The sequence below is a fragment of the Phalacrocorax carbo genome, chromosome 3, assembly GCF_963921805.1.
Source record: "Phalacrocorax carbo chromosome 3, bPhaCar2.1, whole genome shotgun sequence".
Lineage (NCBI taxonomy): Eukaryota > Metazoa > Chordata > Aves > Suliformes > Phalacrocoracidae > Phalacrocorax > Phalacrocorax carbo.
Genome location: NC_087515.1, coordinates 62770626 through 62791808, shown reverse-complemented (window position 1 = coordinate 62791808; position 21183 = coordinate 62770626). Strand labels below are relative to the sequence as shown.

At 41.7% G+C, this 21183-nt stretch overlaps 1 protein-coding gene across 6 annotated transcripts in view; it reads right to left on the bottom strand.

Annotated features, from left to right (window-relative positions):
* HIVEP2 (HIVEP zinc finger 2) overlaps positions 1–21183 on the bottom strand; it is a 143221-nt gene that overhangs the window by 26131 nt on the left and 95907 nt on the right. For 4 of the 6 annotated variants that reach the window (XM_064447138.1, XM_064447139.1, XM_064447140.1 and 1 more), the window contains one exon: positions 286–330. The exons of the other annotated variants lie outside the window; for them this stretch is intronic. The gene's annotated coding sequence lies outside the window, so the exon portion shown is untranslated. The remainder of the gene's footprint in view (positions 1–285; positions 331–21183) is intronic. 6 annotated transcript variants of the gene reach the window in all.

Below are 21183 nucleotides of genomic sequence, written 5' to 3'. Positions count from 1 at the left end.
TCATAGACAAGTACAGCAGTTAAATTTGAAGAACAATGTAAGTTTCCTGCTTCCATATTATCCAAACACAGGATATTTTCTTGACGCGACAGTGAGAATTATAAAGACAGTCACGATTTTATAATAGTGAGGAAAAGGGTAAAAAAAGCAGTATTAGAGATACTGAAATATTTTTCATTCCTACAGTGGAGAAAATGAATTGTGCTTGAAGAAGCAATAGCAAAGTGCAGGAAAACATATAAGGAATGGGAATATATTATTTTTTTTTCAGTATAAAACAATTACCTGCATCTTCTAGGAATCTAATAGGCATGACTATCTTCAAATTTCCTGTAGTAAAAAAAAATACAGTCACAAGAAATTCTTGAAATTAAGCATAATCCTAAATAAAGTTTTCTATTCTTTACAGAAGAGGCCTGAAAATTTCATTTATCTATCCACTGAAAAAAAATCACGTTGTGTCTTAGAGGTCTGAGCAACCACATTTTGAAGAATAATGAGTGCAAGTCTTTTTAAAATATTTAGGTTTCTAGTGTGGAGATGAATAACTGCAAGTCTGAACTGATGCAGTCTCACCTTCCTGAATTGGTCAAAACAGAGCTGCCAATGTCCCTCTTCATTCCTCCACCTTCACTAAGCTTGGATTATCCCTGAATCTCATTGGCAAATCCCATTTCAGTGCCTCTCTCCAGCTAATACTTTTATGCTCCAGACATCTCATTAGATGTTTCAGGGACCAGAACGAAATCCTGGCCAGGGTGTCACCACTCAAGTACAAGAAAATGTAGTGAAATGCAAGTAGGTTTCCAAATCAGTTAACACCAGTGGGATACTGCTCAAGGATATATGGCTGTCTTCTCAAAGAAGAAACCTACAGACTGAATACATGGTTAAAAGACTTTTGTGACTGCCGTGTTTTGCCACCTGTCTGACCATTGCCAGACCACAGGCTACTCTTTGTACTGCAGAAAAGACTGGCACAGAGAACGCCTCTAAAAAAGGGAGCCTGAATATCCTCTACCTGCCCTAAAGAATGTTTCTCCCATCAAAGGAGGACTCTCCCTTCCACTTTTCAACAAATCTTATCTTGAAAACAGATTTTGGCTTTTGTTTCATTAAAAAGGATGTTTGTTCAGTTGTGATAACAAAAGGAACTCGTATGGCCTTTCTTTATGGCTTTTATTTAGGACAAAATTCAGAACATCTCTAAAGAATAGATCTTTAGAAATACCTTGAGTATTAGCTTCAGAGTATGGGATGTAGGCTACTATAATGATCCTCAATTAGAAACTGTCAGAAAAACAGCTAGACCCCTCATGCTTTCTCCACTGAATAAAACCAACAGATGATAAAATAGTAAAGTCTATACAAAAATAAAAATATTAAAAAAGAATTTTAATTCTTTAAAATTAATAACACTTTCAAAAAACAAATGGACGTTATTAAAGCCGGACAACTTGATGTAAGCAGAATCTCTGCTGTGTCACCTGTTATCAATTATTTATTTGATACTACAAGTGACATATCAGTAGTTAAGACAGCAATAGCTAATGGGCTCTCAGTATAGTCAAATATGGATAACATATTTTTAAATTGTACCTATAGAGGAATCCCATATAGTACACTATAATGGCAAGCTATCAAATACAAACCAGAATATTTTAGGTCATAATGTCATTCATAATGTCTGATTCTCTAAAAGAAAAAAGAAAAAAAATAATCCAAGTAAAAATTTTTTAAATTTTCCTAATCCACTTCCTCAAATAAAAAGTGTCGCTACAAATGGAAAAGAAATGCTTGTACACAATTTCCAATACATCAGAAGTGGTTACTATGGAGCAGCGCTGCAATGCCTTATGAGGAAATGGCAGGTAAGTGGCAAACCATTTTCGGCAGCTGAGCTAAACTGAATTTCAGGTCAGTATTGCCAACATACGAGCACGGATGTAAAGGAAAATGTGTGGCTTGAGAAGCAGAAACAGGGATGAGAGGGAATGTTCCTCACTGAGAGAGCATAAAGTTATTAGCCATCTTCAGAGAAAAATAGTTTTCTCCTTATTAGGCAATTTTGCAAGTGGTAAAGAAGAAATTTCTAGAAGATGGCTGTATCCTTTCTGTTCCATACTCCCTCTACCAAGAGCACCTTCAGAGAAGAAATCTGCCAGTCACAGAAATGCGACAGCAAGGGTTTTATCTGAGCAAAAGATGATGCTAATATACTTCCAACAATTTTCTGTTCTGGACTGAGATCTCCATTACAGAGTTCAAGCCATTCTGTGGTCCTGCTATTTTCAGAACATTCTATATAATTTTCCAGCCTACACTATGAAACAGGTATAGACTAATTTCAGGGATTATTGACGGCTTAAGTTTGGTCAGAATCACTCTCCTGGGGAAAATGAATCCCTTTCCAGAACCAACATAATCATTTCTGGTTTGGTTTGAGCTGCCATCCAACCTGTGTCAAAGATGGCTTTAATATTATTTCTTTTTTTTTTTTAGTCTCCCTAAGGGGAGACTGGCCTAACTGGAGAAATCTAAGACACTGCAAAGCTAGTTTGCATTCCATCTGTTTTTTTCCAGCCAAGATTCTATCTCATGTGCCTGCGTCCACAGCCTAGCTTAAGCTGACAACAGACTTCCATTTTTCAACTGATTAATGTTTCTCCTTTAGAAAACACTGTAAATATATTTTCCAATATTGCTCTTCATCAAACACATACTAGTCAATAGACAGAAACTCCCTATATTTCAAGTACTACACATTTCAAACTAAGGAACTAAGGAGGATAAAAATGCACGTTTTCTTTAGTACCTTTGGCACGGTTCAGCTCTGCTGGAGTGATGAAGAGGAGCCCACCTACACAGATCAGAAGCCGTACGGGAGTTGCACTGAGCACATCGTTTGACAGGAGCTGCTAAGTCCTGCCTGGCTGGGGGCCAAGCCAGGTTTCCCAGTAGGAATGTGGCCTGGGAGCCAGCTCCCCCAGCCACACTAACTGCACTATCTGCCCATTTCAAACCGGGACATTTTACTTCTATGAAAATTTTAAACATGAAAAGATTACTGGGAAACCGGGAGCTGTATTTATGTCAGGTGCACCTACTAAATCAAGACTTTCAAAACTTTCTAGAAAGGAGCATTATCCTGTCGCTCCTTTTCCTAAGGTGCCTTTGTGAGCTGCACGCAGGGGATGTAGGTCTGGTTGACTGCAGAGCTCCAAGTTTATTCCTTCCTTCCTTTCTTTTTTTTCTTTCTCCTTTTTTCAGACCATTAAAATGGTTACACTCAACAGCTTTAAAATAAAATTTGGCAAAATACAACTTTTACTACTTCTCAATTTGTAGCTCATATTACAACTCTTGCAAGCGAACAAATTGGAAGCTTATGTCTTCCAGGCTAAATCCTGCGTGCACCATACAGAACAAATATTGACTCTAGCGTAAGGACTAAGGGTCAGATCCAGCCCTGTTTTAAATCTTTTCTGTCCACTTCTGCCAGCACAAAGCTGGCCTAAAACCACAGTAACTGGCCCCTGAAGAATTTATATTCTATAGGGCAAGCATTAGCACAGACAAGCTGCAATGGCTCCTGTGAAGACCCTACACTCATGCACAGACCTCTGCCAAGACCCTTATTAGGCAAGTCTAGTTTATGTCTGGGATAAGCCCAGCAACCAAGCAGCCTTACAAGAAAGAGAGGCCACCTCTGAGCTCTTTCCGACCTGCAACTCTGAAGAAAACTGCCTTGGCCTTTCAGGAGGAAAGACAGTATGATGTTTCCCTCTGCCCCACTAATGACATTCCCCAAAGAGCTGTTTGGTGTTGATATGCCAGTAGGGAAAAAAAAAAAAACCACAACCAAAAAAAGCCTGGGAATCCTAATAAAACATGGATTTAGAACTTCTTCTACTTAGGCAAAGTCATAGTTGGGCTAAGTCTGAAGAAGATCTCTCAACCAGCGGTCAATGTGCATCTCTGAACTGAAGGATTTAACCGGCATGAAGACAGATAAGCATTTGTTCATCCTTCTCAGGATATAACCTTAGGGAGGTTATATATTCATTCACGGGCTGAGGATGTTATGCAGCAACAAAACAAAAGGAATGCAGTCCTTGGGGTATATAGTTTTGGCATTTTATACAAATGAAAAAAAGATGACCAACTGCAAGCTTTTTTATACTTCTTGACACCACACTTGTGGTCTTTGAACTGTACTTACTAAAAAGATAAGGAAGAAGAAACGTGTCGTAAATTTCCCAGTTTTGTAAGAAGACTTCCCATTCTTGACCAGAGAGATCCTCTTTGCATTTCCAACAAGCCCTGGTGAGGGGTCTGCGCTGGTTTTGGCTGGGGTAGTGTTAATATTCTTCATATAGCTAATAAGGGCCTATGTTTGGGATTTGTGCTGAGAAACAGTTTTGATAATACAGGGATGTTTTCATTATTGCTGAGCAGTGCTTACACAGCATCAAGGTCTTTTCTGCCTCTCACCCCACCCCAGCAGCGAGCAGGCTGGGGGTGCACAAGAAGCTCTGAGGGGACACGGCTGGGACAGCTGACCCCAACTGATCAAAGGAATATCCCACACCACATGACATCATGCTCAGCATATAAAGCTGGGGGAAGAAGGAGGAAGGGAGTACGTTCAGAGTGATGGTGTTTGTCTTCCCAAGTAACTGATATGCGTGATGGAGCCCTGCTTTCCTGCTGAACACCTGCCTGCCCATGGGAAGGAGTGAATGAATTCCTTGTTTTGCTTTGCTTGCATGCATGGCTCTTGCTTTACCCATTAAACCATCTTTATCTCAGCCCATGAGTTTTCTCACTCTTACTCTTTGATTCTCTCCCCCATCCCACCAGAGGGGAGTGAGCGAGCAGCTGGGTGGTGCTGAGTTGCTGGCTGGGGTTAAACCACAACAGGGTCCCGTCTGACTGTGGTTTTGTAGCTGGCCTTCTACCTGTCTATTTGAACACCTCTAGGAATGACTGTAAATTCCTATGTCAACCACTGGCACTTGGCAAGGTCTTGAATTACTGGGGAATGCAAGGATGCCTGTGCTTTTGCTGCAGTTTGGCAGGGGTTGTAAGACATCCTTTTACGCATACAATTCCAAGAATGCAGCCATTTTAAAACAGGTTAGGTGTATTTTAATCTCCCACTTTGTGTATTGTAATTGCTGTCGTTACTTCTTCACATTTGAGAACACTACTCTAACTTGTTCATTTAATCCTCCCCCCACCCATGTTCTGCCTGGCCTCTGGATTTCAGTGCTTTATTGAAAGTATTGCCATTCTCCAAAACCAGCCAGAGAATCACAGTTTTGAAAATACTCTGAAACATTTAGAATAACACATATGTTTTTTAAATTTGGGCAGCTGAACTAATCATTACACTGTGTTTTTTAAAATGTCATTTAAAAGTACCAGCAAATACAAAAACAAATACTGCTCAGTAAGTACAAATAGCACACTGTGGATTCACTATTAAATGATCAAATGAACCGTACCAAGCTTACTTGAGGAGAAGCTACAGGGCAGAATCTGTTCTCCATTGCTATGTTGGATAAATACTCGTGCTGACATGGATTCCCCAAGAAGCCAGGAACTGAGGGGACTGGCTGAGAGGATCCAGTCAGAGATGCATCACAGGCAGACTGCAAGCTCACTGTGACCAAACACCAACTTTAGGCTTCTACTCTCCAGTTTCTATGAACGCACATTTCTGTCCCTGGTAGTTGCTGGTTTCAAGGGACAGGATCTGTGCACGTAAAACTAGAAGTGGTATAAAACCTGGCATCCAGATTTGTGTGATTATTATTTCAGTGCTTGCACTAAATCTGGCTGATATTTTGAAAACTCTTCTAGAATCTCAGCTGTTGAGAGATGGCCTATAACAGCACATTTTAGTTAATTATAGAGTTCTTATTTCATTCATTTTAAGGCTTTACCAAACTCACCTTAATCTTGTTATTTCAGGTAATTCAAACTATTACCTGAGACCATTATCTGAGTATGTTGAAGAAAATAACCGGAACCTGTCTGCTTAAAAGCACCTGAAGCCAACAAATAAACAAATCTGTTGTACTCTTAACACCTGTTAACCTTAACTGTAGGAACTTATACTCATCTCAGACATTTCATATAAATGTCAATGAGTACATGCTGTGAAGAAGAACAAGACTTTCCTTCCCTCCTCTGAACGTGATCTGATCAAATCAGAGGTCAGGCACACTCTATCCTTTCTGCAGCGACCTTACAAAAAAATCAGGTATGAAACAAGAGTCTCTCATTTGACTTCAAGGAGTTTTGAACAGATACAAGGTTTGACTCAGAGTGACTAAAAGGAGACAAATTATTCTAACAGCAAGTAAAAGTAAGAGCCAAATTCTGTTCTACATTATCCTGGTATGAATCTGAAGCAATGAGTCATAAATCCAAGGACGTAATCCCAGATTTATTCCTCATAAAACCAAACAAAAACAGACATCACTTAGGTTTAGGCTCTTACATCCTGCATACTAAATATCTGAGGTTATTTGTTAGAAGTTGAAAATAAACTAATCCAACACCTCTGAGATGTCTACAGAGAAATTCATAACATGTATTGCAATAAATGTTCAATTACACGGTAGTAAGAGAACATGGGCAAATTTCTTTAGGAGATGCTGGCTTGTATCATAAATGCTTAGAGCACAGCTGCAGCAAAACACTCTGTTTTTGCTATGTTAAGTATCTCAAAGATAATTTTAAATTGTCACTCTCTGTAGAAAAATAGCACCCCCAAAAAACTTAAATTCAAGTTGAGTGTATTTTAAGAAGCTGTACAAGAAGCCTATAGCAGAAATGCTTTAACACTGACCTTTTCACTATAATGACAAGGATTGCTCACTTAAAGTACATCACTATTTCCTGTTTCAGCATCATACATAATGTACACATTACTACCGGATGGAAAAAATGTTTAAAAAAAGCTTTCACATTGCCAAAGTCCAACTGAACACAGACTTATTTCCACAGGATGACTATTAAAAAAAAAAAAAAAAAAAAGAGAGAGAGATAAAAAGCTACACAGGAGCCAAATTAACCTTAAACACTTCCTTTATAGGTAAAAGTTTGCAAACAAATCACAGTTCTTCTTGAATTGAACAAAAACCTGCTATCAAATAGATGGCAAAACAGCTGACAGGACAAACAATCCTGTCAGTTAATTAGCAGCTAATTGATCTCTCTGATCCTCTGGCTTTTACCGGATCAGGTAAATATTTTGTTTCTGGTTGCCTAACCTTGCTGTGCACATAAGGGTCTGTCGGAGGTGCTTAAGTATGTCAGATAATACAAAATCTACCCGTTCTGGCTGACCGTCTTCTGACATGGACATCCTGAATCTATCTCTACGCAACAGCGAAGGATTGGGATTATTCAGATATGAAACTAAACAAAAGAATTATATAAACTGCTAATATTCTTACACTGTTACTTATTTCCTTGGGGAACAAGCTAAAAAGAAAAAACGGATGAGTAAAATACCAATCATTTCCCACGGGGACCTTATACTGTGACGGCAGAGCAATGGCAGATCTGACAGACAGTACTTCCAGTGTTATTAAAATTTCAGAAGGCAACAAAAATATCACAGTCGTTCCCACCCCATTTTCTTTTGAATCATAGTTCACACTGCCTTGTGAAAGTGAGAGCAGCTCCCATGCAGAGAACAGTCAGAAACAGATGGCCACCACTAAGGTCCTCTTTAAACACTATTTTGATGGCTGAAGTTAGGTTTATGTGATGCCTAATCCCATTGGTCCTAACCTGCACAAGAATGAGTTTCTCTCAAGGGTGAGCTAAGTAGTAAGTAAACAGTATTTACTAAACACACATTAACAGTGTACAGTAGTATCCAAACCAGAGCTGAGATACAAATGGGCTCTTAATTCTTGGGCTGCTCTCTTCATCAGCAGAAAGTCAACTCTCTCTCACTTTCTTCTGAGCCACAGGATACTGTGCCAAACAGGAAGAGTGTGAAATAGTTTCTGATCACTATTTGTAGGATTACCTTTTATTTTATTTTTTTTTTTTCATTCCTGCAGTGTAGAAAAGAAGGGCGGCTTTGGCCCTGCTGTTGGCCCCAAACTATTATCATGTAAACGAACAGATGTTATGTAGGCCTCAAAAGGCTAAATACCTAAAAATCTGTGAAAAGCAAAGGCTCAGACACTAACTAATGATGCTATGTGATGCCATTGGGATTGCAATGGAAGTTTTGAATTTGCAAGACCTGGTGAAAATTACTGAGATTAAAAGAATTTATTCTCAATTCAACACAAAGAAATGTGTTAATCAGAACAAGAAATTTCGCACCTTATAAAGGACAGATTAACTAAACTATGAATTTGGCAGCACTTGTGAAAGATAAAGTATATGCAAAGAGCAAGATTCCCATGTGGATGTGGTTTGTAGTCATTTCTAGATTTATAAAACTTCACCTACAGTAAGAAGGGTAAGAACAGTGTCACTGGAGAGTTCAAACTGCCAAAGTTGCCAGAAATAACAATTTTCCTAACTGAAATGACATGCATAGTCTGAAATGCCTTTTCATTTTCACACAAGAACTGCAACCTTGGGCAGCTGCTGGGGAGAACAGACCTGTGCTGGTAAATCCCTGCTAAGATACCACAAAGCTTTTCCCCAAGTTTTCCCAGGAAAAAAAATAATGAAAATGTGTGTAATATTGCATCATTTTTAGGTACAAAGTAATTATTATTCTATTGCCAAATGAAAATATTAGGCAAATATCAGGCCCGTGTCTAGCATTTTCATCTTAGAGGGAAAATATGGCTGAATTTTCTGCAAAGTGAGGCTTTTTTAGTTTAGAGGTTATGCAATCCTAATTATGCAACTACAGCAGATTTTGCGAACAGCTATGCCTCCTTTCACACTCTCAGAAGAAGCCACTTGCATTTCAAATGAAAATATCAGTGTCTTTCAAACACTTTCTTGAATGAGCAAATGGACTGCCTCTGATGAATGCCCTCGCCCTGGGAAGAGTTACATAGGAAGACATTTATAGTATCTGAGCTTGTTTTTCACTCACACCAATTATTATACAAGTTTATTTTAAAACCTGTCACTGTTTACTAAGCCCTGTGGTCACCACATGTCAAAATAAAAAAAGACGCATGCTAAGCATCAGTAGCGTGCTCTTACCATTTTTTTCACCCAAAGTAGAATGGGCCTTCGTGGCAGTTTTATTTCAATTCCTTCTGAACACTTTGTTAAAGTTCAGCTGAGATCAGCTATTAAGCCCCAAATCCTATATATTGCACAGATGTCACAACAGTCACTACTCTGCAGCCAAAATGTTTTGTTTTGACTGGTGACTCAATACAGTGTTTTGCTGCAGCAAATCAAGTCACTTAGCATCTCCTCAAGACTCTGACCACTACAGCAGCAATATAAGATACATTAATTAGACTGCACATTTAAGGGTGCTGCTTTCTTTACAACCTTCAGGATGCCTAGCAGGGGAAAAAAGAAAAAAAAAAAAAGCTCTTTAAAATTACTCTGGCTATATTTTACAGTACTTCCTTCTTTTATTGCATGAAGCATTTAAAGTCAGTATGTGTAACATCCAATGGCATCAGAACACCTCTTAAAAATTCAGTAAAATATGCATACGCTTTCTGCTGCATTTTGTAGGTGTACATGAAATTTCACTCTTTGCAGTCAGGTTTCTTTCTACAAAACACAAATCAACTGTGTTGATTTCACAACATGGCAACAAGTATCACTCTCCTGAGCAAACACCTCTGGGAAGATGGAAGTCTACCAAGATGCCTCAATCTGCACATAACACCTTTGTTATTCCACAGGGTTGTGCTGATATTTGAGGGACAGGCCAAGCTGACAGGTCAGTTACAGATTCTCAACAAGTGCAACACAGTAAAACCCAAAACATTTCTTGGGAAAGAAACTGCTCGGGTTTCATGACGACTAAGTCTCAGACAAGGCAGACCGGGGTGCAGTATTACAGGGCATTCTTAGTACAAACAGCACCTTAAACTTTCATAGATGTATCCCACATCATACCAACTTCTGAAACTACTCCAAGGAAACCTGCAATGTGACACCATTATTGTGTACTTAATAAGTTGCACAACTGGATGCCAAATTATTCCTACCCAGGAAAAGTTGAAGTAAGGACAGCAAAAATCTTAAATTTCAGCCACCAGGCGAGAGCTCAGCAGACTCTAAGAGGACATTTTCAGGGCTGATGGTGTATCGAAAGGGAAAGCAACTGCACTCAGCTCTCGAAAACTCCAGACAACTTTGTACAGGGTTCTCCTTCTCCTGCATCATTCTTGGCCCATTCCACCAAATTTAGCTTTTCTTCCATTGTCAGAAGTGGAAGTGAAATCAGGTAACAATCTGGCCCAAAAGTCTCTTGGGTGCTTGAGATACACTGACACTTGTGCACTACAAACAAAAGAAAGCTCACCAACATATAATCATAGAATGGTTGGGGTTGGATGGGAGCTTTGAAGATCTTCAAGTTCAACTCCCAAACACCCCCTAGTCCAGCCCGCAATATTCTTTACAGACAGGTAAATGAACACGTAGAGTATATGTGCAACCATACAGGGCTTCATGTTTGCTAAGCCACACTTGAACTCATTAATTACTACATGTTCCTTGGGATTTAACAATCTAGAAAACTGTGTTGAAAAGCAAAAGCACGTAGGCTATTTTTCTTAAGAATAAAGTGCAATGTTTTCGGGCTTAGACCACCAAAGACAATTAATCAATTTACTTATTCAGTGGAACTCCTTCCCCTACTTCTCTCTTTCTACCCCCCTCACAGGATTTGAGGACACCCTGTTCGCCTGGAGATGGTGAATCACTACAAGCCAGCAGGCCCACTCGGTTCCTCAAAAGACACAAAAGGTGTAAAAATAGCTGGTACTAATGAAGCAAGTACAGCGTCAGCAGCCAGATGAGCGTGGGTGATCAGATAAGGGTCTGCTGTTGCAAAGGGCAAATTGTTAAGAGAATGCTTCTCTCTCTCTCTCTTTATTAAGCTTTATTCTTCCTTTGCTGAAACCAGCCCTCTGCAATGCGTGATAAATGACACCTGACAAGATTGACTCCTCCTGTAATTGCAAGTTTCATACCGGCGCAGGAAGCGGTGCCTCACTATGAGCTGAAGGTACAGTGGAGGTGTCACTAAAAAAAATAAATAAAGAGCAGCAAAAATAAAGCTTAAAAATAACCAGGACTACCCACTGAGTATGACTGTGTGGGTATATTTAGCTGGTCTAACACCAACTTTTCTTGTTAAAAACACAATCTTACCTTTATGCAGAACAGCTTCCTGTTTCTAAACATAACTTGAGAAACTCAAGAACACGAGGGGAGAAAATTCAGATTTTGAAATTTTCCCTTTTTCACTGAGATTAAGAAAAGCTTAAACATTAAAAGACCAGGTAGATCTTCCACATGGGTTTTGCATCCTGACACCCCATAATGAATAGATGAGTGTTTGCTACTAAGGCATCCTAATACAGCCCATTGGACTAGGAAATAGACTCAGAAGCAAAAACGGCTGGACCAGCAAATTTCTCCGGGGACCAGCAATGAGACTCTGAGAGCTGAAGGAAGGGGGACACGCCCCATGCAAGCTCTGCTGCCTGAGCCAGCACTGCCCTCAAGAGAAGGCTGTGCCCCACCATAGGTAGACAGGGACCTACAGGCTGATGAGATGCAGTTGCACTTTTACAGCCTTGTTCTGCAAGTCTCATGTACTCTGAGGCCTGTTTACAACACTTAACCAGCACAAGGGAGTTTTTAGGAAGGGTGTAAATATAACTTACTCCCGTTCAAGGCACTCCTACGCTGCCTAGTAAAGTGGCATGAGCATAAATGACCGTATGGCCAACTGATACAGTTTAGCATCTTACAAGCAATATCCAGAAGCACTTCCAACGGCACGTTTAAATTTCTGATTCCCAAATACCTGCACTTACAGGAATTAATGAATGTGCCTTTAAAGTGCTGGTGCTGTACCTGTGCATGCCAGCTGGCACGGACACTGCAGTGAGCAGAGATCAGCGCTCAGACGCTTCATGCCGTATCTGCCCCACTCGGCTGCAGCTACGGAGTTGCCTCATGCACAGGAACAGGAGGGCCTGCGCCGAGCCCCAGCCCACCTCCGCGCTGCTGGCACCTTGCTCGCAGTGCCATGCTGACTGCAATTTGAGCCCATTGCTTGCCCCACCTTACTGTGTCAGGTGCCCTGAAACTTTCACAGGTTTAATTGTAATAGGAATATCCACAACTTAGCGGTGCCGATGTTCAGCGACCTCTTTTCCCAGGGAGACTTTGCTTTTCTGCACGACGTGAGGTTTGCTCCTCCTAACCCAAAAGGTCCCAAGCACTCTCTTAAGAATGTCTGCAACTGTTTAAAGTATATTACTGCAATATTACGACTGGAAGTAATACACATGCCAACTTTCTAGTGCTCTGCATGAGCTGTGCAAGGAAATGGGTTTTTTTTACAATTATGGTTTTTCTATTTAATATTGTAATTCCTTTGGCTGATGCTTGCATGAGGGTTTTGTTTCACTCTTATGCAGCCTTCCTGTGTGGCTCCAAATACCTCATATCAATCGTTCTGGGGCCAGGGTTAAACAAAAATGCACAGGTTTATACCAGACCTTTTCTCTCATTTACAACAGGAAAAAAAGCCCACTGTAAGACAATGCCAACTTTACATGCAAGATTCAATGAAAATTGTTATTCTGGCATTATAATTTTTATTTTGTTCTGATTTTAAAAATAAAAAAAGTAACTGAAGTAAAAAAGACTGTATTTTTAACGCTATATCCAGTGGGAAATCGAGAGCATGCTCCTTTCTTGATATGCTGGGATTAATTCCCACTGATACAACCATTCTTTGTTCAGCATCATAGTTTTGTCTTGTCATCCTATGTCTTAGCAGTAAATTTAATAGTCACTGATTTTTTACTAGAATAGACAAACATTGTGATGCAAGACAAATCAGCTGATGATATTATTCTTCAGACAATTTAATTTTCATCTGAAATGGAAAGTAAATGTTATATTAGAGGAAATATGAATGTAAAAATAATTATTAGTAGGTTTTACTACTGAAGCCCATACTCTGGCAGTACATTTACATAACGTTAGTAGGAGACAGGACCACATACCCCAAACCACTCTTAAATTATAAAGCTAAAGGCATAGTGATCAGAACCTCAGCCTATCCCCCCACTCAGATTTGGAGCAGAAATTTTGTTTAAGTAACAGTTATATATTACCTATCTCTTTAAGACTTTACCTATTTAAAGAAAAATGTACAAAGGAGAAGATGAAACTAAAAAAAAAACAGCAGGAAAGCATTTCAGAAAAATTACCTTCACTCTACACTTAGGTAAATATTTGTTACTACACAGTATTTTCCAGAATCATGTAGAATAGACTGGTGCCTTTTACTCAAAGCTCTGTACCCTGGGGCTGGCTGCATCCAGTGGGCAGAGCCTGGCAGCTGCCCCCAACTCCCCCGCGGGCTGGGGCCACCGGCAGTGCTGCCGTGCCACCCCGGGGTGGGCTGTGACATCGAGGTGCCACCTCAGCCCCCCTACACCCACATGGGCCGTTGGCCTCAGGGCTTTCCATGCCCCCACAAGAGATAGATAGCTTTAACTGTGCACAAATTCAGTTTAGAACGAAGAAAGGGGATGCCTGGAAAATAATTTGAGAGAAAGAAATGGTAAAATTTCAGTCAGATCCATGCCCTGGTGGGTTTGCTGTACAGTGGTACAGCTGGCAGACGGAAGGGGCAGCTACGTATCGTGGTGGAGCTGGGCAAGGGGCTGCCTGACCACATCCAGACCAGTCCCGTTCAGTGCCACCTCCCTCCTTCCCCGGGGACTCCAGGGCTGCTGACTCGCCTTCTCCTTTCCTCCTCTGCTGCCCAAACCATGATGAGGATCTGCCGGACTGGTTACAAAGGCCAACCAGGGGGGGTTCAAGGGTATGAAAATTTTCTGGTTTCATTGTCACACACCACACTCAGACACGACACAGGCAAGATAACGGGCAGAAGTAAAACAAAACAGGTTGGTAGCTCCTCTTTTCAGTAAGTTCCTGCTATGGGCTTTCTCCATTGGCCAATATTTAAACTGTGGGTGTTGGAAAGTTATTTTCCTGAGTGTAAATCAGTCCCTAACTTGCGCCTCCACATGCACGTCGCATAGGTGGCGTGGGAGACCAGACACGGTGGCTGCCTGAACCACGGGTGGGATGGTGGTTCCACGACGGCACTTTCCACAAAATGAAAGTTTACGCTTGGTGACAGCACCACCGATTTCACATCCTGGGTAGGGGCACCCCACCACAGGCAAACGGAGGCAGCGGGTGCCAGCACAGGATAGCAGGGGAGGTTGCAATGGGAGCCATGGGAGGCAGTAAGAAGATACGGCATTAAGCAATGAGGGGCTGTGCTATCTCACATCTTCCTACATCCTGCCACAGGTCGCTTTTCCTGCCGCAGCCTTCTCCCTCCCACCCCTGCAGGGTGTCACTTTCACCGGTGTGAGCTCCCCTCCCACTCAGCAACGTGTAACACACACCATGATTTATGTCACCTCTCCAGTGTGGCCCAGGATCTCTGAGGTGCGAGCAATAGATGCACTCTACAAAAGGTTAGGATTAATGCTTTATTGGCAATTACAGCGGGCAAGCAGCTCAGCTCATAATGCAATTTTTCTCTCGTGAAGACCTGTAGGAGGTGAGAGCAGGTTGCCACGGGCCTGGCACCTGCTGTGCACTGACATACGTCCTCACTGCTGGACAAAAGGGCAGGTCCAATTAGGTGTCTTGTATTATTAACGTTCTGCTGCTTCATCTGTTGATCATGTATCCTCCTCTTGGCCCCTCTGTGCCCCAGCTTGTGCAATTCACTGACATCTGTGGCAGCACTGCTCTACCTGCGAAAGCTTGAATGGAAATCTGGTGGAGGAGATGGGATGCCTTCCTTTTGCAGACCCGAGCAAGGGACGGAATGGGTGAGAAGTCGAATGGATCACTGTAACTAGGATCCTCAAGCTAAAAGATGAGAAATATGAGATATCTGCCCTGCCGGCAGCAATAATTACGCTGTATTAGTAACAAAACTCAGGTTTCATCATTAACTTGACTCAGGTTTCAAGAGCTGATCTCACCCTAATCATCCTCCAAATTACATCCAGTGTTTCCCTCAGAGATGAACCAGTACCAGCAAGGAAGGCTGCTGGTATCTATAATGCCAAAGAGAAAGCACAGGTGAAAATGACCACATAATAAATACTACAAACAGGTGCAAAAAATTACAGACAGATTTTAAGTTGCCTGAACCCAGAGCGATCTCACCACTCATATCTGATCCTGGCAGAAAGACGGAGCCTGTAACTTCAAAGCAGCTGAGAGGAAAGGGCTCACTGTCAGTGCGTGCTGCATACGGCACAGCTGACATGACCCTGCTTCTGCAAAGGATTGACTTCACTCCCCTCAAAGGTGTCAGTAAAGTCACAGCTCTTCTCTTGGATCTCAAAACATGAGAATGGCCACCTACATGTTTGCTATAATGAAGTAGTCAACTGTCTCAGTCACAACCAAACTGCTGCAACAGAAGACCCCTGTTTGATTTTGTTCCTCTATCAAGCTCATCATCAGAGCAACTAAAATCTTCAAAAAGCTTTTCCTCAACTTCTAAGTGTGAGATGAAAAATGCCATTTTAATTGTGGATCAGTGAGGTCTGCTTGAGTAAAATAACCCCAATCACTCAGGCGCAACTCCGTAACAAACACCGCTCTTCTAGCAGGGAGCCTAATTGCTCTGCTAGCACCAACAAAGAGCTGCTGGTTCATTAGAGCAAGCTGGAGGAGCTGCTGTTGCATCTTCACAAGCTGGGAGTATTTGATTGCAAAACCACTACCGATGTTTGATCCAAAATTCAGCCTCTGATTTCTGATCTGTAAAACTTAAAAGCAAAGAAGCTATCAGTGTGATATTTTTCTTCATAGCTTTCTTCAGGGCAACAATTTATTTTCCTCCTTGATCTGTTCAAGGATGTCAAAGCTAATCTTAAGATAGGATTTGGACCTTTATATTCTACATAAACCTGCTTAGCAAAAAAGGTAGCAAGAGCAGAACTGATGTGAACCAAATTGCAGTTTCACATGACACCTGGATGATGCTGGCAGTTACATTGCTATCTTGCTGCCTGACTGCACCAGGACCTCGCCAGAATGTGCAAAGGGCAGAGGAAGGCCAAAAAAAGGCCAGCAGAGGTCAAAGGCAGCCATGCTTCCTGCTGGCTGCTCAAAGCAGGTTTAGACGGCGGGCGACCAGGCAGATGGCAGAGGAAGCATACTTCCATCTTGTCCAACAGGGAAACAATTTGCTGAATCACACTAAAGGGGAATGTGGCAGCTAGTCCCGCTGAGACGTCGAGGAGCTCCCTTTGCCTGCCGCAGTGGCACCCTGGTGCAGTTTTGCACCCCTCCTGGGAGCCTACGCTGCTGTACTCAGGTTTGTCTGTCCACCCCCCCTCCTTCCCTCATCATACAGCTCGGATAAACCATTGCCTTGCTTTATGCTTTAAGAACATGTATTCCTGTTTCTTTTTCCTTTGCAACCGTCCTTAGCCTGAACACTTTCTGAATGGAAAACACACCTCTAATTTCAGGCGGATACCTGCTTCAGCAAGTCTACCAAGAGCAGCTTATTTTCTCAAACTCTAACTCCCCATGAGAATATGTCCAGATATGGACTCAGACATATCTGCATGAAGAGGTCCATTTGCCTTAGTGTTTGCTAACGAATGCTTGGCAGTCAGAGGGACACAAGTGCATCCAGTTGTTTATAATTTTTAAAAGAAAAGGTTACTTACACCTCTAGGAATGAAGTGTTGCTGAGGTTGCTTATAAAATGCATCATCCATGGATTGAAATCCAAATCTTAATATTGACATGAAAATTAAAGGTGCAATGAAGAGTAACTTTTCCACCCCCTTTTATGCAGTTTGAATCAGCTTCTGGGAAAGTTAATAGAAATATTCCACCAGCGAAATGGAAAGTAGATCAAACCAGTACAATATAAGCCTCCAAGACAGTGGAAAACTCCACATGGGATGCTTTCAGGAAAATCACTCAAATGCAGTGCTACCCAGCATGCTGAGGGCTTGGGGAGGTCAGCGCTTTGCATAGCCAGACCATGCTGTGCTCTTCACTCAAGGTGCTCATCAGGATTGGAACCCAAAACCTTCTTTTATGACAGGTCATGAATTAAATAACTACAGCTGTTTTCCAGGATGTCTTTCCTTCTGCTAGCAATCTCACATAGAAACAATAAAAGTACTGACACTGTCAATTAGTTCTAGAGGTTTCTTTTTAATCGCAAAGCTGCTGCAAGGTATTTCTTCTCCAGTAGCAGTAACAATGAGTTCAAGAAGCACAACAGAGCACCTGCCAGCATTAAAAGAGCACATCTAAAACCACAGCTCCCAGTTATTAAAATGCTGCCTGTTACAGAAATTTCAGCTATGCAAACACTCTGCTAGAGCACTCCAGGTAATAACAGCAATAACAAACAAGGAAAAAGTTAAAGGAGCACTAATATAAAAGGGACAGCATTGTTCACTGACATTTTTAAGTCCCAGTAGTGTTCATCCACCCAGGAGCAGGTCTGGATTTATAGCAAAGGAAAGACTAAGTGCATGACTACTCCACAGAAAGTTTCTATTTCAAGAAGTGTCTCCATTGACTGAAAATCAAGATCATGCTGTTGAGATTCCCCTCCATCCAATACTTTATGTTTCCTCCTTGGTTTTCTTTTTCTCACTACAGTGAACTGAGCTGCTCTAAGATCATTTTTCTGTGATTTTCAGCAAAAGTAGATATAGAAGGAACTGTGGACAAGCACTGAGGGCATCAAGCCCGGAAGACACTTAGCCTTTGTCCCCCTTGAGAAATGGATACAATGCCAGCTTGAGTGGACTCTGAATCCTAGTTTTAATTAGAGAGAAGGTGAAATCAGGTGAACCTACCTCTTGCTTAAATACTATTCTTTCCTCAGTATCCCTCTGTTCTCCAGAAAAATGGTCTTCTCCCTGTTGGTGACCATTTATGCAGGCACAGGATCCAAACTCTTTCCCACTGTGTCCTCACCATCTGCATGTTGTCTACCTCTCTATTGACAGCTTCCAATAAAAGCTTCCTTTAATAGAGTTGTCCTGACTCACAGGTGTGGGGGGAGGGAAGCTGACCTCGCTGCAGCATCAAGAGTCTCTGACGCATTTTGGGAGGCTGTGGTTTCGGGTCTGAAAGAATTCAGCCTTGTTTTCAACTAAGCATTACACGCTTGAACTTCCAAAATATCACCCTATAGCACCATGTCCGCTTGCGACTCAATGTTTAGTGGTTCGACTTAGCACTATTCAGGGCTTTAGCCATACGCTTGGCAAATTAGCAGTACTCACCAGCAGAAGAGAGTTTCTCAGAAACGCAGCCACCCAGGCTCCTGGCTGGCTCCACCTCTTGTCCGCCCACTCCCAGTTTCAGACATTTCGCATTCCAAAACTGGAAGTGTCTATGCAACATAAGGTCACGTTATTGCACAACACGCCCCGCTCCTTCTAAGAGCCACTGCATCCTCAAAAGTACATCAACTCTAACAGCAAGACAGCTGTTTACAGTGAATTTCTATCTGAGTGGGAGTATTTTCTCCAACAATCTTATAACAAGGACATGAAGCGTATGACTCTTCCCTACATTTGGTAAAATTGTTACCAAGATGGCATTTATTTAATACTTCCACATCAGCCTTCCTTCTCCTTTAAGCTGTCTTTTTAAAATTTGAGAATTAATTTTTACACTTCCCCAAAGTATTTCTGTGCTGGATAATTTTAGGACATGCTAAACAGAACAATTTCTGCCTATCTTAAATTTAGAACTGAGGCCATTCGTAGCTTTTGCAATGCAACTCTGAAATACAACTGATTGTCACCAATGTAGGTTTTGCCAATTTTTTCTTCTTGCCAAATGGTCTGAATAATTGCTATGATCCCTCCTTCACTTAGTCTTTAAATTCTAATAGGTCAATGAAATCTCCAGTTTCAATTATAACTGAAGAACACCACCGCTTTTAGCGTAGGGTAGAATAGAAGTGAGGTGGGCTTTATTTTTTTCCCCCAAAACACAGTACACAGGTGGAAATGGTGGTGTCACACTGTGTTATCTTTGTATTCCGCTTTTCAGCTACAATTAAGTCTTCACTGTTAGCATGGAAGGCCTATTTGGTGTTCCCTCAAATGTCAAGGAGTTATATTGGTATCTCCTAAAGGAAAACTTCGATTTTTTTAAAATAAAGAATAAATGACTAGTCCGTATGTGCCACTTCTTTCAGTTCAGAACTGTTGCCTTCATCCTCAGCACCACCAGGGCAACTGAGCAGTGAGGAAGCAGAAGGTTCAGGGCTGGGAGGCTCCCAGCACCCTCTGGTGAAACAGGGATGCTGGCAGGGCTAATGGCTAAGACAACTTTCAAAAAGCCCTCCTGATTTCACAGCCAAGCGAGTTCTTCATAAGCTGTCACTCCTGTCCTCCCAGAAGTGAGAACGCTCGGATCCAGCAGTCAGCATTCAGAAATCTGATTCAGGCTACCCAGTGAAAAATTACGATGGCCGAAACAAACCACTGACAGAGTAAGAGGGAGAGGGAAATAGGGAGAATCCTACGAGAGGAGCAGAACAAGGGACAAAAGAGGACTTATCTGTTTTGTTAGATACACTGGCACTGTGCTCTGCTGTAGGTAAGGGTAGCCCAGGATTCTCACTCTAATCATTCATTTGGAAGATATAACATGACTGAGAGTCGACTGCCCTTTGTCCTGTGGAAGAGATACTTAAAATTGAGCTAATGGTTTAAAATTACTTAGCTCCTGTTCGGTCTCTGAGCAAGTAAAATGTTAGACTGTAATATTTAACTACAACTCCTGTGGCTTTCTGAGAAGCACAGAGGAGGCTGCCTGAAGGAAAGTCAGATATCTGCCATGCTGCTTCCTGTGTGCACGAGGTGAAGAAATCTGCGCCAGCCTTCAGCCTCGTGTAGATAGCGAGCTTCCTCCGGTGCAGTGGTTGTCACGCAGCATGCTTTCTGGTACAGCCCATTTCCTTCTGGGTGACATGTTTCCCTTGGGGACAGTGGGGGCAAGAGCTCTGTGCATGCCACTAGCCACAATTGTCAAATCTGCCAGCTGGTCACCATGCAATATAGCCAAAGGTTTAGTGCTTTAAGTAGAATTGGCTGCATGTCTAAATGAGAACAGGATGAAGAACTGATGAGGGAGAGCAAGAAAAAGATTGATAAAAGTCTGGAGACAAGGTACCATAAGGAGAACACAGCATCTACTACAAACCTCAGGGAACTATTCAAACTGTTACTTTAAAAAGTAAAAGTGGTATGTGCATTCATTCTTGCTAAATGTTCATCCATAAGAGGTCACTGCGAGATTCAATGAACACCTTGGTGTCAGCAGCATTCCTCTCTCCCTTCCCATAAGTTCAGCACCAGGTGTCCAGTCACCTACAGTAATATCTCAGCCATTACCCAGCTGCCTTTCGTAGGGACAGACAGGGCAGGCAATAAAGCAAGACATGTGTGGGAGTCCTTCAAGCACTTTGATCATGTGACCTTAGCCAATTTTACAATCACTTAAATGTACTTACTTTTTATTCCCCATTTATCTTAAATGGATCGAAGAGTTTTACAACCCCCATAGACATTTTAAATAACCAGTAAAAAGTACACGAGAATTTGGGAAACTGAATTTGAACCGCAAAGAAACAAGCTCACAAATGGCCAAGGCTCCTCTGGTTTCCCAGGGTTTGGGGCCTTTGTTTTAGAGTCTGTTTCACTCTGACATTGTTGTTTCAGTAGTTAGTAGACTATTTCACAAGGGTGACTACAATACAGTGTGGGGACATGGAGGACTCTCAAGGTGACCTGCCCACAGGAACTTCTTAAGCATGAAGTTTTTGCACCGCCATTCTCCTTGAGATGAGAGGGAATAATAGGCAGATGCAACTTAAGCACAACTGAAACCATTTTAGCTCAGTTCAGCTCA